This window comes from Lynx rufus, unplaced genomic scaffold, assembly GCF_022079265.1.
Source record: "Lynx rufus isolate CCGP_SWC_20201006 ecotype Redwood Valley unplaced genomic scaffold, mLynRuf1.p SCAF_3, whole genome shotgun sequence".
Taxonomy (NCBI): Eukaryota; Metazoa; Chordata; class Mammalia; order Carnivora; family Felidae; genus Lynx; species Lynx rufus.
The window spans coordinates 16,481,324-16,502,317 of NW_025814845.1; positions in this window are offsets into that span (position 1 = coordinate 16,481,324).

Sequence of the window (20,994 nt, forward strand, 5' to 3'; positions counted from 1 at the left end):
TCCTTAACCCCGAGCTCCAGCTTCTCCATTTTGTAAAAGTCGATGATACATTCCACCCCAGTGGACTCAGGATCTGAGTGAGGTTGGTTGAACGAAGTGAAGTATGTGCCAGTCTGTTGGAGGAGTGCCTCGAGAGGATGTGACTGCCCTTTGACCCACAAGCTGCACCAGGGCAATAGGGGCTCCTCGCTCCCTCCCCTGCCCTTGAAATATACATTCCATCCACCGTTCCCACACTAGGAGCTGTCTCAAAGATGTAGCCTTGACAGAGTAAGGCGTTGTTGAGACCACCTGAACCATGCATGTGAGAGTGAAGGCCTCTATATAAACACTCGAGATTCTGGTGGGTGGGTGCAGAGGTCTACTCATCTTGCAACGGCCCCACACAAGCCTTGCATGTAAGTTCCCTGGCTCGCTGAACCTACCATCTACCCATCTGGGGTGGTCTGCCTCTCCCTTGAGGCTCTCCTTGCCCTCCATGTGTGCAGCCGGGCTCAGATTTCACCCGGGGTTTCTAACGAAACGCCATGGAATATTTTCAGTCCTCTGGCATTTATCTATGAGTCAAATAAAGGAATACCGACGTCCTGGTGTGAGCTGGGTACTGAGGCGGGTCCTGGATACGCAATGAGAAGGGACGTAGATGTTATCTCCACCTTACGTTCCATTATCAAGTCCCTCCCTAAATGCCAAGACGCAGTGTCGGAATCTAACGAGCCTAATTCTAAGTAGAGCTCTTAAAGGTGTTAGAACTCAACCCAAGTACTTGACCTGTCTCTACTGCCATTTCTTTGTATTCCAAAGGGGATGATCACACCCATTTCAAAAATACTATTCCAAAGATTAGGCGATTATATCAAAGCATCTAGCAGAGGACCTGGCACATGGAAGGACCTCAGTAAACATAGCTGTGATGGTTTCATTACGAATCCCATTGTTTGCTGATTTAATTGCCAACATACCCTCGGCACATTTTTCTTTAAGTGATTGGTGGCAAATTTCGCTTCACGTTTCGGTCAATACCACATCTGTCACTATTTAGGAAACAGTGTTTTCTCATTCTTTGCTGGAACTCTTATATTTAGGGAGCACCTTGGGTTGTTGTTATCCCGTTTTCACGCTGACAGAGCCCTCCTTGGTTTCTTTTCTTCTTTGGGACAATAGTGGGATGTTTTAGGTTTCAAACACTTGGCTTGTGTTCAAATCAAAAAAAAAAAAAGTTCTTTTGGATGATGATTTTTTTTTCTCAGTGGTTAAAAACAGAGAGAAAACAGCTAAAAGAAGAGGCTAGCCTTCGAGAGAGATGCTCTGAGACCTACGATCATGCAGACAGTTGTTTGTACTAAGAGCACACTTCCCACGGCCTCCCTACCACACAAACACCAAAGCCAAGGGGACTCCTTCTCACTCAGGATCCATAGGTCAGAACACTATCTGGTGCCCAGTGGAACAGCCCATCCTGCTTAGAAACTATGGAAATGTGATATTTCCCTTCACTTCCCACGCCACAGCCGACACCAATGTCTAGCAAATCTGTGTGTGTGTCCGTCTCTATGTGTTATAACACAAACGCAGAAAATACCGCATCGCAGTCAGATAATCCTCTCCCCTTCCTGCAGCATCTCAGATACACAGAGTGGGCAATAGACTCCAAAGCGCTCTACAGTCCCGGAAAGCCAGACATACGCAAGCTGGCCTCTCCCAACTCCAGCCTTGGAGAACCCCCTTAAACCACAGCCAAACTGTGTAACTGTGACCACCCTTCCTTATGGCTGCAGCGCCACCTAGTGGCCAGGTGAGCTAGGCACGCGCTCCCTCTCCGTCTGAAATAGCCCGGCTCTTTCAGCCCTTTCCCAGGAGAAACGGAAGCGGCTGCAGCACAGGACGGCTAGAATTAGGAATCACCAGGGTTCTGTCACATTAAAACGATTTCCTGATTATAATCCTATCCAGATCACCAAGAAGGGACAAGGGAACAGAAGATTCCTGCCAGCATTAGGTTTTCATGTCCAAATGCATCCTCATACAAACTCGCAAACTTGCACAAGTATTTAGTTTAAATCGAGGCAACTCCGTGGCCTATCAAGTCTTCAAGGCCCGCAATTATGGACACAAAATCATTTGAAAACAAAAAGCAAGAGGAAAAATAGATCTAAAGACCTATCACGAGATTCCTCTTTTCTCTTTTCCACAAATAGCTCTGTCGACAGCTGACATTTCTTTTTCCTTTTTTTCTTTTTTTTTAATGTGTACTTACTTATTTTGAGAGAGAGAGAGGCCAGAGAGAGAGGGGGAGAGAGAATCCGAAGCAGGTTCCGTGCTGTCAGCACAGAGCCCGATGCGGGGTTCCATCCCACAAACTGAGATCATGACCGGTATCCAGAGTCCAATGCTTAACCGACTGAGCCACCCAGGCGCCCCTCGACTGACATTTCTGATGCAGTCCAAAACTCACAACCGAATTGCAACTTTTCCTGCACTGAACAACCAAGAACATGCCTTTGCATTTTAAGGATGGCAGTTTAAATAATGTAACTTGTTTGGGACTTAACCTAGGGGTATACAAACTGATTCGGTTCATTTTTAAATCCAGATTATTCTGGTTAATAGCCTGGTGGAGCTCAGAACAGAATGTGTGCACCACTGCTAAATATTCCATATTAAAAATAGTTTGTGATGGGATATGCTTTTTATAATTAAGTTTAATGTTCATTAACATTTTTAGATGAAAAACTGACAATCTGAGAACAGCTCTAAATTCTCCTTTGATTATTTTTCCAGAGCATTGAAGGCATGATACAGCTACATAAATAGGCTAACAGTAAAGTTCTTTGAAAGATTATTTTCTGCCCTATCACACATGCCCTTCTTTATAACCCTCCAGTGGTTTTCTGGGGCAGAAATGGGTTGTACACAAACTCCTGCCTTGGACTCTAAGTCACAAGAAGCTGACTTAATCTCCGACCCATACCTCCCAATCAAGCCAACTCACTGTCCCCTACCGAAACCTACTATTGACTACATTTTCAGTAGCCTAAGTTGCGGCTTTCCTGCCCCTCTTCCCAGTTGAATATCCTTGCATCGACTCTTTGCTGTTGGGCCAGGTAAGGTTGCCAAAAGTCACCAAAAAAAGCCGGTGGGGGGGGGGGAGGGGGGCGGGGGGGGGCGGGGGAGGGGCAAGGTAGGCAGTTAAATTTAAATTGTAGATAAACAACAAATAAAGTCTTAGTATAAGTATGTCCTAAGTATTGCATGAGGCATACTTATAGCAAGAAATTATTTGTTGTTTATTAAAGTTCAAGTTCAATGGGTATTCTGTGTTTGGTCTGACAACCCCAGCCCAGGGGCCCTCTTGGTATGTCACATAATGACCTGGACTTCTATCACAGCCCCTGCTCCCATTGGTTCTTCAGCTACTGCCTCCATGAGGGTGCCTACCTTTTAACATCCTTGTAAAACATCTAAGCAAGAAGTCATCAAATCGGAGAGACTAATGTTAAGCTGTCTTGTTTATGACTGACAATAGCCTCAGTCAGTGGTTCCCAAAACATGGTATGCACACGTGACTCTATCGTTTTGCTATCATTTTGTTTCCGTCGTATTTATTTTTTGGTGATGGCTTATTAATAACACATAATATTGTTTTCCCATATCTGGTAATTATATAAAGTTCCTTTAAAATAAACGTGCTCTTGGGGCGCCTGGACGGCTCATCCGGTCGAATGTCTGACTTCGGCCCAGGTCATGAGCTCTCAGCGGACGAGTTCGAGCCCCGCGTCGGGCTCCGTGCTGACAGCTCAGAGCCTGGAGTCTGCTTCGGATTCTGTGTCGCCTCTCTCTGCCCCTCCCCCGCTCATGCTCTGTCTCTCTTTGTCTCAAAAATAAATATGAAACGTTAAAAAAAATTTTTTTTAATAAACGTGTTATTTTTTTAAAGAAAAGTTAAATCAATACAAGGGAGAAAACTAATTTGCTACTCAAATCTACTCAGGTTAAGCGATATCATGACTGAAGTTTGGAAACAATGACATAAAGCAGGGGTTAGCAAACTTTGGCCCACGGGCCAGACATGGCCCACTACCTGCTTCGGTAGATAAAGTTTTATTGTGGGACAGCCACAGCTACTCATTTAGGTATCGCCAGCGGCTGCTTTTGTGCAACAACAGCAGAGTTAAGTACTTGCAAAAGAGACCATATGGCTTATGAGGCCTATAATATTTACTCTGGCCCTTATAGAAGGAGAAGGAGACTCTTTACCTAAAGTATCACTCATACAAAATAGTCAAAGGAAACGACAGAACTTTGAGAGTCTCCATGGCAGATACGTTTGGGGAAAGTGACTACGTGACACAATAAAGCCTAAAGCCGACACAGTCTTCCATTCCCCATTTCAGATTTCTTTTTATTAACCTCTTCCCCATGCCTGGATCTGCTGAAGCTTTCCCTCCTTCATTCTCATACTTACAGTTTGGAATAATATCTGTGTCTTCCAGTGAGCTTTCCCATATTAACTCAGACCCTCCTACACCCTGCACTAGGTTATGGTAAGTGAAATACACCAACATGCCTTTTATTGCACTCTCCTTAAAAATGAAAAAAAAAAAGGGGGGGGGAGCGGCATCTCTTCTTATCAAGAACTATGGCCATATAAGGCAAACCCTTTTTAATAACTCAACAACTCAATAGTTTAGTACAGAATTTGTTTAAGTTGGCATAAATAGGTAACAGTAACTTCCATAATCATGCACAAATTACTTCTGAAACAATGGATAAGCTCTGGAAATAAAGCTTTAATCAAGTGCAAATGTCTGAGTAAGCATAATTGTACCCACTGGTTAAGCCCCCTTAAGCATGATAGCATTTTAATCCAACAGGTCAGCAGTATTGGAGCATCTCAAGCCCAATTCACTAAGATGGGAAGACACAGACACCTTAGGCTTAAAATAAAATTAAAATACAGTCCCTATTGTGCTGTAACAGACATCGAACGTTTCTAGAAAGTTTCGCAGCCTTGGAAACACCATTGGTAAACCTTTCCATGCGGGTCCAGATAAAATGTTTTGCCCTTCCCTGAACATCCATAGACTGTGGTTGTTCTTGAAAGCCCAGAACTCACGAACTTGCCATAATCGCGTACCTGGTGATAAGTCTGTGACCTAGTCGCCTCTAAATCAACACCTATGTCTGGCTCTCTTTCTCTAGCACCTAACATACAACAGGGCTCAATAGGTCTTGATTAAAAGAAGGGATGAAACCCCCAAGTTGTTCTAAATGAGATCCAAGCAGAAGATGACCACAATTTTCTCCTAAACTAGCAGAATAGAACAAAACTAGGTAAACATTTCTGCATCAATCGGAGAAACATTCTGTTCATAATCCAGTTCGGTTGAGAAGTTAGGACTATCGGGTCAAGATACACAGAGTCGCGTGGAAGGAAGGGCAGTTCAGTGACCTCTAGCATTTCCCTTTGTGTATGTTTTCTCTTCCTGTCAAATTCTTATTATCTGCCTATTACTGCTCCTTTTTCTTTTAGGAAAGAAGCCAGTATCAGTCATTTCCACGTTCGTATGAATAAGATAATTACTTATCTCTCTCAGCCTCCATCCAAAGAGAGGCCGTAAAGGCATTATCCCGAATCAAAGGAACTGGCAACATGTGCAACAGGCCAAGGAAAAGTCAAACATTACCCAACTCTGCCCACAAGTCAAACCTGTTTGGATGGAATGTGACTTTGGCTCCACTAGAGACGTACAAAATGGCAGCAGGAATGGTGGGGATTAAAATATGTGCAATGATTATTTATAGCATCCTTTCTAGATCTTAGAGTCGCTCTGTTTATTTCAGGACATAATATATTATTTGAAACTAGCTGGTATATGTATGGAAGTAAAGATCCTGAGAATAATTGAAAATTTCAAGGACAATTTGACTATATTCATAAGAAAGACAAAAACATCCCCCAAAATGTGATTTGTTTGTTTGTTTCTTGCAGCTTTCACACCTCTGGAGTTGGCTTTTTTATCTCGGCATTTTGAGGGGGAGCCTCACTGATTATGCCAAATAGGAAGGGGGGGGGGGGGCGGGAATATGCCAGAACAATGCCGGGCAAACAGTTTGAGTAACCACCTAGGAATAGGGGAGAGGAAGACAAATTAAATCCAGAGGAAACCATACCATGTGCTCCAGGATCCTTCCCAGTTAGAATGCCACAATCCCAAGGGAGATGTGCTATAAAAAGCATAATTTGAGTATTATCTCTCATCATTCAATATAGTTTTTCAACCCTTTCAAAATTACATTGAAAAATCTATATAATGTGTGCTTAGATTAATGAACTGTTTGAATCTGGATCAATAAGCACTCGAGGCTCTGTGCCGTTGACACCTGCTGGGAGCATCTAGAAGAAAGCTTCGTGGAGGGCAGAGCCAGGCGGCACTTTGTAACTACAGGGGTTCCACTTAATAAACAAGCGATCTAATATATGACCTCTGCAGATTAATTTCCTAAGAGCAAGTAAATAATCTGGATTCAAATTTTCCCTGATTATGCATATAATTACAGTATCACTTACCAATTAACACATTGATTTAAACCTTCTTGGGATTATGTCTTTAAGAGTATAAAAGAGATCGTCTGTCATCATCCACTCAAAAATGCTCTAGTTCAGCGAAGAATCATAGGGAGCAAAACTTTCCACTCATCTGATTTCTCTTATGGAAAAAAAAAAAAACTATGCTGGTAAGATTATAAAGATACCTTAAAATATCACAGACCATAATTATTGTCTCAATAACTGGACCACAATGACACCCATTAGCCAAGGTTTGTGCGTGACATAATAACAAAGTCTTGAGAAAGCTTCATCATCTCCTGAAATATTTCTGTAGAACCATAGATTTATAAAACTGCTTCTCTAGTTTGGATTATTATTTTTTTTTAATTTACTGCGGCAACTAGGATATAATTTATCCGCCATTAGACAGTCACATAAATAGACAAAGATATATGGTAGAGATTCTTCTCTACTTTAGACAAGTATAATAATTAATGTTAGTTTGTTGTTTCTTGTCCCTACATAAAATTCCCCATTAAAAATGTTAATACATCCCTTCATGAGGCCACATAGCAATGGGAAGAAAAAGATACCGAAGAAATTGCTACGTAGCGTGCATACATATGTAAAAGACGTTAAAAATAATAAATCAACGTGGCAAATATAATGAAGCCGGCTGTCCAACAGTAAAAGCTGTCAAAAGGAGGTTGCATTATTAAGACCTTTATGTCCAACCGTTCAGCTGAATAAAATCTCTCATATCGCTTGTGCACTTGCAGGGACAGAATTCACATCTGGGATCAAATTGTCACAGTGCCGCACTCCTAATTCCTTCCCCTTGTATTACTTTCTGAATAATTATTGGAAGCTCCACAGAAAATGAAAGCTAACTGAAACTAACCACAAAATAACAAGCTTTTACATGCAGAAAAACCACTCTGTGGTGTTTTCCCTAACAGTAAATATTTCAGAAAGAAATGCTTACGCGCTGGAAAAATAAAGATCTCACTAGTTCAAATTCCAGCACTACTATTTTCTCAGTAAGATCAGCAACGCAATCATAAATATGATTCAAAATTACAACTCTGGGGAAACACAATCAGTTAACTTTAGACTCTATTCTTATTTCTTCTGAGAGGTAAAGCCCCTAATATATAATGCTCTGTGATCCCAGAATATACAATATTGACATCGTGGTTATTTCTGAGACGTAATAACTAATTATTCAGAAAGAGTAAGAAAATAAACAAATCCAACTCCTCCTCAAACCTTAATCCCTAATTTAAGGGAGGAGAAAATACGGCTCGGTGGGGCAGGAGGCCCCAAGTGCCATTTCAAAATCAAAGGAATGTTCCAAATAAACTTCAAGCCCCTTGAAAACACACAAACAAAAACAGCAGTTATATACCAGCTTCACCCTCAGATAAAACCTAGCAAGATGACGGGGAGTTTCAGTTAATGGCATCCAAATCTGAAACTCTGGGGGTGTCAATGGCTACTCAATAAAAAGGAAAACTGAAAATAGTACAAAAATGGCTCCTTAATAGCAATAATGCATACTTCTGTGGTCATTACCGGTCAGATAATAGCCGGCAGTGACCTTAAAACCATACATTATGGTGTAAGTATGGTCTGGTGCTCGCCGCAGATGTGTAGCTGAGGAATCAGCAACAGTCTTGCCGTAAATGTTCAAACCGTTCCACGGCTGGCCTGCGTGCGGGGATTTTTCCCTCCCCGGCATTATCACACCAGGAATCTTCTAATGATCTGAAAAACACGTACCTTAGGGTAATAGGGCTATACTGCAAAGATAAATATCCACACCACTGTCATCAAAAACACACACCGAAAGCTGGTTCCCGAGATGCAGGGGAAGGAATGTTGCTAGAACACAGAGGCTCGGGGGTGGGTGGTAACATTTTGACCCTTTTAAGCCTCAGCTGTCAGGAAAGCCTCCAGGATGGTAGTTAATATATTCATCACCCCTCTGAAATGGTGTAATATCAATATTCCCATTTTGCAGGTCAGAACGGTGAGGCGCAAGTGAGCCAAATGGGCTGGTGGGAGGAAGCAAGGGAACGATACTGAGAATGAGCACCAGCTGCTTTGTCGGGTGGGCCCGGGCTCCTACGTTCAAGTCAATTTTTCACAATTTTCCAAAGCCTTCATCACAAATCGTTTGTATTTCGCTCTTGCCTCCTGTTAACTGGGGGAATTTTGCACATTTTTTTTTTCATTTTTTCTTCCAATGTACAGGGAATGTTGCATCGACCTTCTCTTTTGGAATTTTTCTGCTCCGCAAAATTTTTGACACAACCTAATCTTTGCAAATGCGTCTCTGGCCAGGCTGAGGGCAACAGCACATTCTGGAAGCAACCCCAGATCTAAGGTCTTCTCAAACATCCCATTCCACAACCGAGGAAAGGGTCCGTCCGCTTTCTCGAAAACCACCAGCTCTCCAAAGCAGCTCACTGCTTATTTCTTGAACAAGCACTAGCAGGAAAGTACAAGTTGGGCGCTTCCTAGAAAACAGATGAAATGAAGCCAGCTACAGCAAGAATTTTTCTTTCCGGTTGTGTGAAACACAAAAGGAGGAAAGCATTTGCCACCAGCTCTATCCACCTCTTCTTCAATCACTCTGAGGAGCTGGGGGTCCAGAGCGGACATCGGCCTGAGTTCCTTTGGGTCACATTTATATCCAGGGGCTCACCCCTTGATCCAAGTTCACGGCCTAAAGCTGCGAAACAGCTCACTAAATAAACATAGGGCCCTTTTTGTTCTAGATCTCTTCCTACTAGCTTTCTCCTTCTCTCCTAGCCTACCTAGAAGGCAAAAAAAAAAAAAAAAAAAAAAAAAAAAAAAAAAAAAAAAAAAAACTCATGTCACTGATTTTTGGTAAGGTCTTTACTGAAGAAGCGGGAAGTTACTTTCCTTCAAAGCTTCATTCGCTTTACTTTTCCAGGAGCAGAGCTCAGGGTCTACGATGCCAATGGTGACGTCCCCAACAGCATCAGCTGCCTCCCAACTGGATGGGCCATAGGGAAGTGGGCAAGTATGTGTCCAGGTCAGTGATTCCCAACAAGGGGTGATTTCTGCCCTGCTGGGGGATACTGGCCCACGTCTAGAGACATTTGGGGTTGTTATAATCTGGGCGGGATGAGGGCATGACAATTACTATCATCTAGTGGGTAAAGGCCAGGAGAGGCACAGGAAGGCTCCTCCACAACAAAGGATTACTGAGCCCCAAATGCACATAGTGGCTGAGAAACCCTGGTCTAGATTCCTTGCTTAGAATCTCCCTGAATCACACATGAGTCCCAAGCACATGCTGATGACTAGCATGCAGAAGGCCTTCCTTCAGAGCTGGTGGGGAATCACCAAAGGCAATCTATGGCCAGAGAGTCAAGAGATGAGACCAGTCTTTTCCTTGATTTCCACTCGATGTCCCACTTTCTTCCATTTTCTTCTGTTCCTCTCTACCATGTCTCTCTCTCCTCCCTCCCCTCCCTCCCTCTCTATTCTTTCTCTTTGCCCTTCAAAGGCTACATTTGGAGAGTGCTTCATAGTTAACCTGGGAACCGACATTATCTTCAAAACAACCCTACGAAGGAAGTATTATGTCTCGACTCTACCCAGGGCGAAACTGAAGCTCACAAAAATATAAACAATCTGCCAAAGGTCACCTAAGTTACTAAACTGTACAGGTGAAACCGATGTGTGTCCAGCTCTAGGGCCAATTATTCTCTCCCAGTAAGGGCTCCCTGGGACGTTACTTGGTCACGCTGCAAGGGGGTGACTGACCTGGCTCAACAACGAATTCAAAAACATTCGTCAGCATTTGAGGAGTAAAAATAATATAACAAGAAATAAACTTCACTTCAGGCCAGCATCTCCCCTCTTTCCCGAGGTGACTGTAAGCCCAGTCCATCCAGAGGCTGAAAAATGCAATTGTACCCCTCTCATCATTAGCTACACACATGGCTTATCCCACGAGCCTCGGGCCACAGGGTAATCTCAGCCTTTATGAGGACAGAGCATAATTGACATTGGACCCAGTACCATAAGACGCTGACCTCAGTAAGTGGTGAGAGTCCCAACACAAGGGCAGAGACTAGTGTCACATGACTGGTGGCATGTGACAAGATGCACATATAATTTCACTGCAGATGACCCCGCCGTAGCCAGGAACCGTGGCAGATCACACCCTGTGATCAGTGTCTGGCCTCAGGAGAACTGAGCCAAGGGAGCCAACATACGAGGGAGCCAAATAACTCAAAAGTAAGCCCTGCATGCACACCCGTACACGTATTTAGAACTGCCGCAAATCTAATCCTGTGCACGCACACGTTTTCCTGTATTTCTTGAGTTCTTTTCCGCACCAAGCCCCGTGCTGGGTACCAAACATACAAAGATGAACTGGCCTCACATTCGTCCCTCGCGTGGCTCATAAGGGAAATGAGACACGTCAACAGGCAAATCCCATTCCAAAGAGACCAGTGCCACACTGAAAGATCAGGAAGCTTGGGAACCACCCGGCGGCGGAAGAGAATCAATAGTTCTGTCTGAGGAGGGCCACGGAAGGGGACACTGAAGCAGAGATGGGGACAACAAGGGACAGCTCTCCTGAGGGAAGGAAGAGGAGTGCACGAAGCTGTATGGGCAAAGGCCCGGCACTCACAGCGAGCCAGACCTGCTGAGCGCTGGTGAGACACGTTCGTCTTACCCGTGACCAGAGGAGACTTTTCTTGCACCACAGAAGCACCTGCTGAGAACACTGAGGCAGGCCTGGGAAGGGCCTTACCAGCCAAGCAAAGGAATTTAGATTAGACTGTAGAAGGCAGCACTTTAATTTTTCAGGTGCCGCCCCATAAGACAGACATTTTACATCACAACCTCACGCATACGCGCACGTATTTGCGACGGAAACACGTTTTCCGAAACAACACTCACCCTTTCTGCACAAAATTCATTCTGATGTTTTCTATTTTGTACTTTTGAATGTCTGCTGCAAACCCATCGGATGATTTCATGAGTCGCCCATCAGTTGTATCTTAGCCCCGCAACCGGTCACAGGGAGGAAAGAGTTGTGTTTTGTTTTGTTTTGTTTTGTTCTGTTTTTTGCTTTTAGTTGGGAACCGAAAAAGTCAGGTATATTTGCATAATAACTTTGACATCAAGGTGAGAGGCAGACTGGAGGTGAGAACCTCGGAATCAGGGAAGCCTGCAAGAGTCTGTTAAAAACAAGATACGAGTCTGAACTAAGGCAATGACCCCAAAGGTGGAAAGTAGGGCAAAGTTCTGGAGCCTTTAAGTCACAGAATTAACTACCCTGGGTGACTTATCATAGCAGAAACGAGGAGAAAGCTTGTAGATTGAAAGATGGGTGGGATAATGCAACACGACCTGGGACAGAACACAGAGAGAGAACAGGTTGAGTGGCAGAAGGCTAGCAGCCTGGCCTTGGTTAATATGAGGTGACTATGGAAATGCCCAGCAAATAGCTGGATAGGTGCTTCCAAATTACAGAAGATATGTCTGAAGATGGAAACATGAATGTCAATGTAATTAGCAGGGACACGATCATTAAAGTCTTGGGGTCGGTGAGATCTTCTGGAAAGCCCTATAGAAAAAGCTGACAGGAGAATAGACATGTCGCCCTGGGAAGACCAAACTGAAGAACCAGACAGAACTAGAGAGAGTGTCAAAGGCACTGGAAGAGAGATCAGTGGGCTCCTCTCTGGAAGGCTGGCCATCATCATGGCCTCATCATTATTCAGCATGATACTTTATATTCGTTTCCATATTTCTTTCTTGCCTTTTCCACTAGAATATGATACACTTCTGGACCTCTAGCACCTACAATAGTGCTCCTAGCACATAGCAGAACTCGATAAATATTTGTGGGTTTTTTTAACGTTTATTTATTTTTGAGAGAGACAGAGCGTGAGTGGGGGAGGAGCAGAGACAGAGAGAATCCAAAGCAGCGTCCAGGCTCCGAGCTGTCAGCGCAGAGCCCGATGCGGGGCTCGAACCCACGAACCGTGAGATCATGACCTGAGCCGAAGTCAGACGCTTAACCGACTGAGCCACGCGGGCGCCCCATAACTCAATAAATACTTGTTAAGTGAGTGAATGAATAAAGAAAGGAATGCGATCCAAGGAAGGAAAGTACTCGAATTCTGGGGGTTGTCAACATAGACAACTAATGGCTTAAAAGACTCAGGAAAGAAGACTGAAAAGAGGTCTTTGTTTTAAAGACTAGGCTGGTTGGTGCCCTTAGAAAGAGTCATTTCAATCAAGTGTTGAGATAAGAACTAAACCGTTATGGCCCCAAAGAGAAGGGGGGTGAGGGCACTAGTAGCAAGGGGAGAGAAGGCAATGTCAAAAGAAGGGTCATTCTGGAGAGGAGGGAGGGAAGCCATCTGCTATCATGTATGGACTCACATGAAAAAACCAGGAGAAAGAAACCGAAGATTAAAAAAAGGGGGAGAGGCAATGGGATAAGGCAGAAGGGAAGATGGATGAAGTTGGGGCATCTAGCATACAGGCGAAGGGGTTGTCCTATCCGTTCAGGTTGCCATGATAAAATACCACAGGCTAATGGCAAAAGAAATATCTCACAGCTCTGAAATCTGGGAAGTTTAAGATCAAAGCTCTAGCAGGTTCAGTGTCTGGTGAGGGTCCGCTCTCTGGTTCATGGGTGGCATTTTCTAGCCATGTCTTCTAGTGAAAGGAACAAGGAAGCCTTCTGAAACCGTCTCTACAGGCATTCATCCCACTCAGGAGGTTTCCACACTCCTGACCTCATCGCTTCCCATAGGCCCCACCTCCTAATACCATCATATTAGGGGATAGGACTTCAAGGTGAGATTTTGGAAAGGATGCCAATATTTAGACGTAGCGGAAGTTGACTTTAAAAGCTTTCTCTGTTACAGAAAAGGAGAGGAGATGTGGGTTGCCATGGGTAAATATTCAGGTATATGCAAGGAAAATGAGGGAATCCTCAAGTGATAGACTCTTTTTTTTTCTCTATGAAAGATGAGGAAAGATTGTCTACATAATCTGCATACAGTGAGGAATAGCTCATTTTGGATGGGAAAGGTGGCCAAGTAGGGGAAAGCAGAGAGATTTCGAGAAGCACTGAAAATCTAGCAAAACGGCCAACTATAACTTCATGGTGGTATCTATCAACACGGTCATGGAACATTCCATGGAGCAATGCTTAGAGCCCAGGGCACAAACAGAGAAAAAATATCACTCTAACCTCGCTGGAGTGGGTGGGGCTCAAACAGAACAACTTATTGGAGTGATTTTGCAAACTCCTAAGTACCGTTCAGACCTCGCGCCTTGCTATTCCCCGAAACCAGCCTTCTGCCATCTTTCATAATATGGTTCAACAAGGACATATTGCACACCTACTAGGTAGGTAGCTTCCTTCTCTCCAGCTCTGCTCTTTGCCCCACGGGAGCCACATTTTTGACCTACAGAGTCAGAGCAATTTACAGAGGAGACCCTTAACTCATTCAGTATCTATTTAAATTACTTCCTCATGAAAAGAACTTCAGCCAACCCTAATGCCTTAGAGATGGAACCAAGGAGAAAGAAATTTGCTTTTGTGAGCGGACTCCATAATTACATGGAGATATGTCCACCTGGGTAATAGCTAATGGGATTTTTTTTAACTTTTTATATAAATATTTCAGTTTCTTACCTTGCTAGATTGACTTTTTCTCAATATTAATTGCCTCCATAGTCTTAATCTATAGCAACATTTCTAACCAGTGTCCCTGTACGTTTTTGTTTCTTTCTCAGGAGACCGCTACCAGATGACTTAATTTAAATTTTTTAATACCATGAATAAATATCATCTTCCTTTGCTCTGAGGGGAGCAAGAGATTCTCTGGAGAGTGACTGTCAACCCTTCGACAGTTTACTTCATGAAACAGGTCACTGGGTTTTAGTTTGGCCTACACGTTTCATAAACTAGAAAAATCCACATCTCCTTTGACCAGGGCAAATTACCATCATCTGCCGAAGGGACGTGTGAACCCTCACCTTAAATGCTCCTTTTCTTTGGACACGGAGTTTATGAATGAGGTCTCCTGCCCAAAGGATTACTGGCCAGCCTTTTACATAACCAGCCTCTCCATCTTGTTGGTGCACAGATCCCAGACAATGGGGTCACCTGGGAGGGTGAGCTGCGGCCATAAACTCTTCCTCCTTGCATCACTGGAGCAGCTGCTCTGTCCACCCAGCCCATCTCTCTCCCGTGCCAATGAAAAGGGTTATCTTAGGCCCCCCTCGCTTTTTAAATAAGCTCCACTCCTCACCATTCCCGAGCACATGTTCTGTTCCCCGGATAGCCCAATTTTTACTGCTGAAACTCAAGAAGCTATTAAAGTCTCCTCAACCTGGCAGAACCCCAGGACCAGATGGTGTTCTCCTGGCTCTTATAAAGCCTTTATTAACAAAATGACACTAAGCCGCACTGGCCTCCGTAATGACTGCTTTTTCCCACCCACGGAAGACCCTAGATGGGGAGGACAACCTGTTGATTGCTATTCCTGTCATCACTGTCAAAACATGCCGCGACATCTGAGGGGCCCTGAATCTTCACCTGTGTCCTGCTGACCCGTCGCGGGGCACTGATGAGAACTGTCCCCCCGCCCCCCGCCCTCCACCTGCCCCAAAAAGGAAAGAAAGCACCTGACCTAAGAAGAGGCGTATGCAACAGACTGCACCCCTCTTCTGGGATTTTGAAGACTTTGGCAATGACAGAGCTCCAGGCAGCCCCCCTCAGGACAGCCAGAGCTGTTAATCGCCCCCGCCGGCATCGTGGGATTTGCGTGGAGGATTCGCTTTCAGGCCAGTGTAGCTTTTCACCGTGACCCGATGGGCATGCCACACATGACTTGCGTCTCACGGCTGTACCAGGGCGCCCAGGATTGCTGAGGGAGCCAGTAACGGAATATAGAGTTTCTCACCTCTGGGTCACTAGTTCAAATGCGAAAGGCCATAAAAAGCGCGCTCTTCTGCTGGACCCTGGGAAAGCGTCCAGGCGACATCAGCTGCCGCGAATGGTGCTCTCATGACAAGCACTCACTGCACGCTGTCTCAAGGAAGAGCTTGGAAACTCACGCTCTCTGAGGTCACGCTGGGCTCCGGACAGCATGAGACTGAGCGACAGAATTAGTGGCTCTTTTCCACCTGTCCTGTGACCTCCGGGGGGAAATGCACTTTGCCAACATCGAAACGTTTATAAATGCAAATTTCCCCTCGACGCGTTTTTGAAATTACTTTTATTAAAGTTCAAGCCTGGCTCTCTCTCACCTAATTTTTTTGTCCACCGGGGACAGGCCCGTGGAAACATGTTAGCAGCTGCAATGTTGAAGAGTCTCCCAGACCTCAGCCGTAGCAATCTCTTACTCGACACATCCCCAAAGGCAAGGGAATTAAAAGCAAAAGTGAATTACTGGGACCTTATGAAGATAAAAAGCTTCTGCACAGCAAAGGAAACAACCAACAAAACTAAAAGACAACCAACGGAATGGGAAAAGATATTTGCAAATGACATATCGGACAAAGGGCTAGTATCTAAAATCTATAAAGAGCTCACCAAACTCCACACCCGAAAAACAAATAACCCAGTGAAGAAATGGGCAGAAAACATGAATAGACACTTCTCTAAAGAAGACATCCAGATGGCCAACAGGCACATGAAAAGATGTTCAGCGTCGCTCCTTATCAGGGAAATACAAATCAAAACCACACTCAGGTATCACCTCACGCCAGTCAGAGTGGCCAAAATGAACAAATCAGGAGACTATAGATGCTGGAGAGGATGTGGAGAAACGGGAACCCTCTTGCACTGTTGGTGGGAATGCAAATTGGTGCAGCCGCTCTGGAAAACAGTGTGGAGGTTCCTTAGAAAATTAAAAATAGACCTACCCTATGACCCAGCAATAGCACTGCTAGGAATCTACCCAAGGGACACAGGAGTACTGAGGCATAGGGGCACTTGTACCCCAATGTTCATAGCAGCACTCTCAACAATAGCCAAATTATGGAAAGAGCCTAAATGTCCATCAACTGATGAATGGATAAAGAAATTGTGGTTTATATACACAATGGAATACTACGTGGCAATGAGAAAAAATGAAATATGGCCTTTTGTAGCAACGTGGATGGAACTGGAGAGTGTGATGCTAAGTGAAATAAGCCATACAGAGAAAGACAGATACCATATGGTTTCACTCTTATGTGGATCCTGAGAAACTCAACAGGAACCCATGGGGGAGGGGAAGGGAGAAAAAAAAAAAGACGTTAGAGTGGGAGAGAGCCAAAGCATAAGAGACTGTTAAAAACTGAGAACAAACTGAGGGTTGATGGGGGGTGGGAGGGAGGGGCGGGTGAGTGATGGGTATTGAGGAGGGCACCTTTTGGGATGAGCACTGGGTGTTGTATGGAAACCAATTTGTCAATAAACTTCATAAAAAAAAAAAAAATAAAAAATAAAATAGAAATGTAAAAAAAAAAAAAAAAAAAAAAAGAGTCTCCCAGAACTCGACTACCTTGTAGGGAAAATGGGCAGGGCCCACGAGAGCTGCCTGTACATTTTGCTCAGAAATGTTAACACACCAGGGAATTTTCTCCGCCCAGCCGCTGTACCCTTCAGGACCTTTTCTTGCTGAATACTTAAGTTATTTCTGGAAAAATAATTTTTATTTCCAAGGAAATATGGCAGGTGACACAGAAATGTCCCTTCTTGTTTATTCACTGTCCATTCTAAGGCTGGCTCTTTCTGCTTTAACTCTTTTCCCTCTTTCTTCACCCTGTCGGGCTTCTCCTGCCTCTTACTGGAACCTTCTCTAGGAATACAGCCTCGTCGCTAGACTCGCTCCCTGCCTTGGAAGGCAGAACTGTCCTGCCTGCAGGTGGCATGCACAGGCAGGCCAATGAAGCTTCTGGATCCCACTCTCTCCATATCTCCCAGGGCCCAGCAGAGTGGCTGATGAGGGGAAAACCAGCAACATAAATTACATAAATTGGTGCCATGCACTGGCGTTTCTACCTCTCCGCACACGGGCCATGCCATTCCCCTACACTGGCTCTCTGGGCAAGCTGTTCTTCCCAGTTGGAAGCCACCTCCACCTGCTTTGCCTCCCAAACTCCCGTGTTTCCTGCGGCTCTACCGACATCAGTGCCCCTCCCCAGTCTCTGATGAGGGCAACCACCCCGTCCCGGTATGGGCACTTGACACACGAGATTCGGATTAATGTCCACGCCCTCCAGCCAGCAAACGCCGAGAGGGGCAAGACAACATCCTCCTTTCTGTCGGTCACCTCTGAATCCCGCGCCGAGCACAGAGCTAGCACACTGCGGGCCCTAGGGGGACACGGACGGAACAAATGAATCACCTCATTTACTGCTCACAGCAACTCAACGAAAGAGCTGGTATTTCTGCAACTCCATTTTGCTAGCAAGGATGCTGAGGTTCCAGGAAGACAAATCACTCACGCAAAACCACACAGCTAACAAGTTGGCAAAGGCACGATTCGAGGGGCCCCCCGGGGGGCTGAGTCGGTTAAGCATCCGACTCTTGGTTTCGGCTCAGGTCATGATCTCGCGGTCGGTGGGTTGGAGCCCCCCCATCGGGCTCTGCGCTGACAGCGTGGAGCCTGCTTGGGATTCGGTCTCCCCTCTCTTCGCCTCTACCCCGCTCAAGCAGGCTCTCTCTCTCCAAATGAATAAATAAACTTTTTTAAAAAAGCAAGATTTGAACCCAAGGCCACACGACTCCCAAGCTCTGCTCTACCCACCATTTTGTTATGCTCCTAGCCTCCCATCAGTGCGGGGCTAGCAAAGATAACTGTGCAAAATTTCCCCACAGCCCACATTCCTAATCAATCCCCCCACTGAGCCAAAATAATTCCCTTGATTTCTTATGTACTCCCTATACATTCCAATCGAGGTGAGGTTCCCAGCCAGGGCCAGGACGAGGGCAGTGAGGGGAGGCGATTGCAGAGACACCAAAATCTCAGCCATCAGTAGAACATTTTAATGCAATGTGTTCAAAAAACTGACAGAAAGACACTGAGGAACAAAATGTCAACGTTTTAAGTAAAGGCAGGACGGGGAGTACTGGGTTCTCTCCACCTCACGCTCCCCCCGTGGCTTGGCAAGACACTGCTCCATGCAATTCTCACAGGTGAGCAGAGATGGCAGACGTGGGTGTTTCGTTTGCCAATAGGTACCTGGCGTCTGTCTTCGCCATCGCCGGTCACACTACAAACCTGAAAGTCGCCGGACCTCCTTTTCTTTCAAGACCAGGCTTTTGTTTATCAGAGCAATAGGTGATAAACCAACATGCACGGTAACGTCAGATTGGGATAATGTCCGTGGAGGTAAGAAAATAAAAGAGGTTGACGAAGGACCAAGGCATTGCATGGCTGCAGGGGCCACCTGGCCCCCCTGCGATCCGTGTGAACAGTGCCCCCTGGAGGCGTGGAGGCCGCAGTTCTGTTGTGATGGACAGGGTCAGGGGCCGGGCACAGCTGTCTTAGCTGGCGTGGGCAGAGAGGAGCTTTCCAAGAGAGGGGCATATAGCCCCCGAAGGATGGAAACAAGCCAGCTCAGAGACAAGGGAACAGGAGTGTCCCAGGGCTGGCAAGCACAAGCTGCCATCCCAAAACATCAGAATGGTGACTTGAATAACAGGCATTTATTTCTCATAGCTCTGGAGGCTGAGAAGTCCAAAATCAAGGTGCTGGCTGATTCGATTTGTTTCCTGGTGAGAGCCCTCTTCCTGGTGTTCAGAAGGCGGTCTTCTTACTGTGTTCTCACAAAGAGGGAAATAAGCAAGCTCTCTGGTGTCTCTTCTTACGAGGGCACAAATTCCACCATGAGGACGCCACCCTCATGACCTCGTCTACACCGAATCATCTCCCAAAGGCCCCACCTCCAAATACCATCGCCCTGGGGGTGATGTGAATCCTCAGGGGGCACAATTCAATCCAGCTAGAGGTGGTGACCCAGGGAGAGAACTGCGGGTAAGGCTGGCCATCCTGCAGGGCTTTGAAGACCACAGCAAGGTGTGTGGGTTAAATCTGTACATCAGGGAAAGAGCCACGGGAGAGCGTTAGCTGGAAGGGGGCTGATCCAATGGCCGGATGGCTGTGCTCACTCTGGTCCTGAGTGACAAGCTATTTGGAGGGAAGTAGGGAGATCCAGTAGCAGGTACCGTGTCATCCAGGATCAGACCGGGAGGTGGCAGAGACGACGGAGAGGAACACACTTACTCACAGGCAGAACCGATAGCACCCGGGGTCGGGTTTGATGTGGAGGAACAAGAAAAGAGAGGACAATCCTAGGGTTTTGGTTTAAGCAACAAGATAGAATTACTACGGTAATAAAAGACTGAGTAAGAAACAGATGTGAGAGTTATCCCGTGCCCTGTGGAGTAAGGACTGTTGACCAGAGGTGAGGGTATGATACTGGAGGAGAAAAAATATATATATTCCTACTGATAATCCCCATACCACTGGCTGAAAACCATCACCCCAAATTTTAGTCTCAATCAATCCTCCCACTGGGTCTTGCTCATGGCAATAAAGCTTTTTCCCAATAACACTGCTGCAATTTTTTACCCATCATCCTTGTGTTTCAGAATTACCACAGCGGTGAAATTTATATTCAACAACATTATTACAATTTTCAGCTACTAACGAAATTATTGTTTCTGTTTGTGATGTGTTTTGGAGCTACAGTGATAAAAATTTCCTCTCAAAAACACCACTGCAGTGCTGACGTCCCTAAAACTTGCCATTAGTGACAAATTACAGAATGCCTGCAAGCAAACTCTCTCCTTGGACAAGCTGGAATTCTTGTTTCTCTCGTGGTGGGATCCGGGTCCTTTTGGAGAAGCGAACTCCGATATAAAGGTTGGAAGTCACAGTCCAGAACAGTGGCCTCCTCACATTTTCAATTCTCATCTCACAAGTATAATTAAAAACAAAGTTGAGCATGGGGTGCCTGGGTGGCTCAGTCAGGTGAACATCCAACTTGGGCTCAGGTCATGAGCTCACAGTTCGTGGGTTCGAGCCCCGTATCAGGCTCGCCGCTGTCAGCACAGAGCCCGCTTCAGATCCCCTGTCCCCGCTCTCTCTCTGCCCCTCCCCAACTCCCGCTCTCTCTCTCGAAAATAAATAAAAACATTTATTTCAAAAAATGTATTAAATAAATAAAATAAAATTGAGCACGTATCCCCAGAATGTGTTGTGGGGTTTTTTTTTAGAATTTTTTTTTTAATTTTTCTAACGTTTATTTATTTTTGAGACAGAGAGAGACAGAGCATGAACGGGGGAGGGGCAGAGAGAGAGGGAGACACAGAATCGGAAGCAGGCTCCAGGCTCTGAGCCATCAGCCCAGAGCCGACGCAGGGC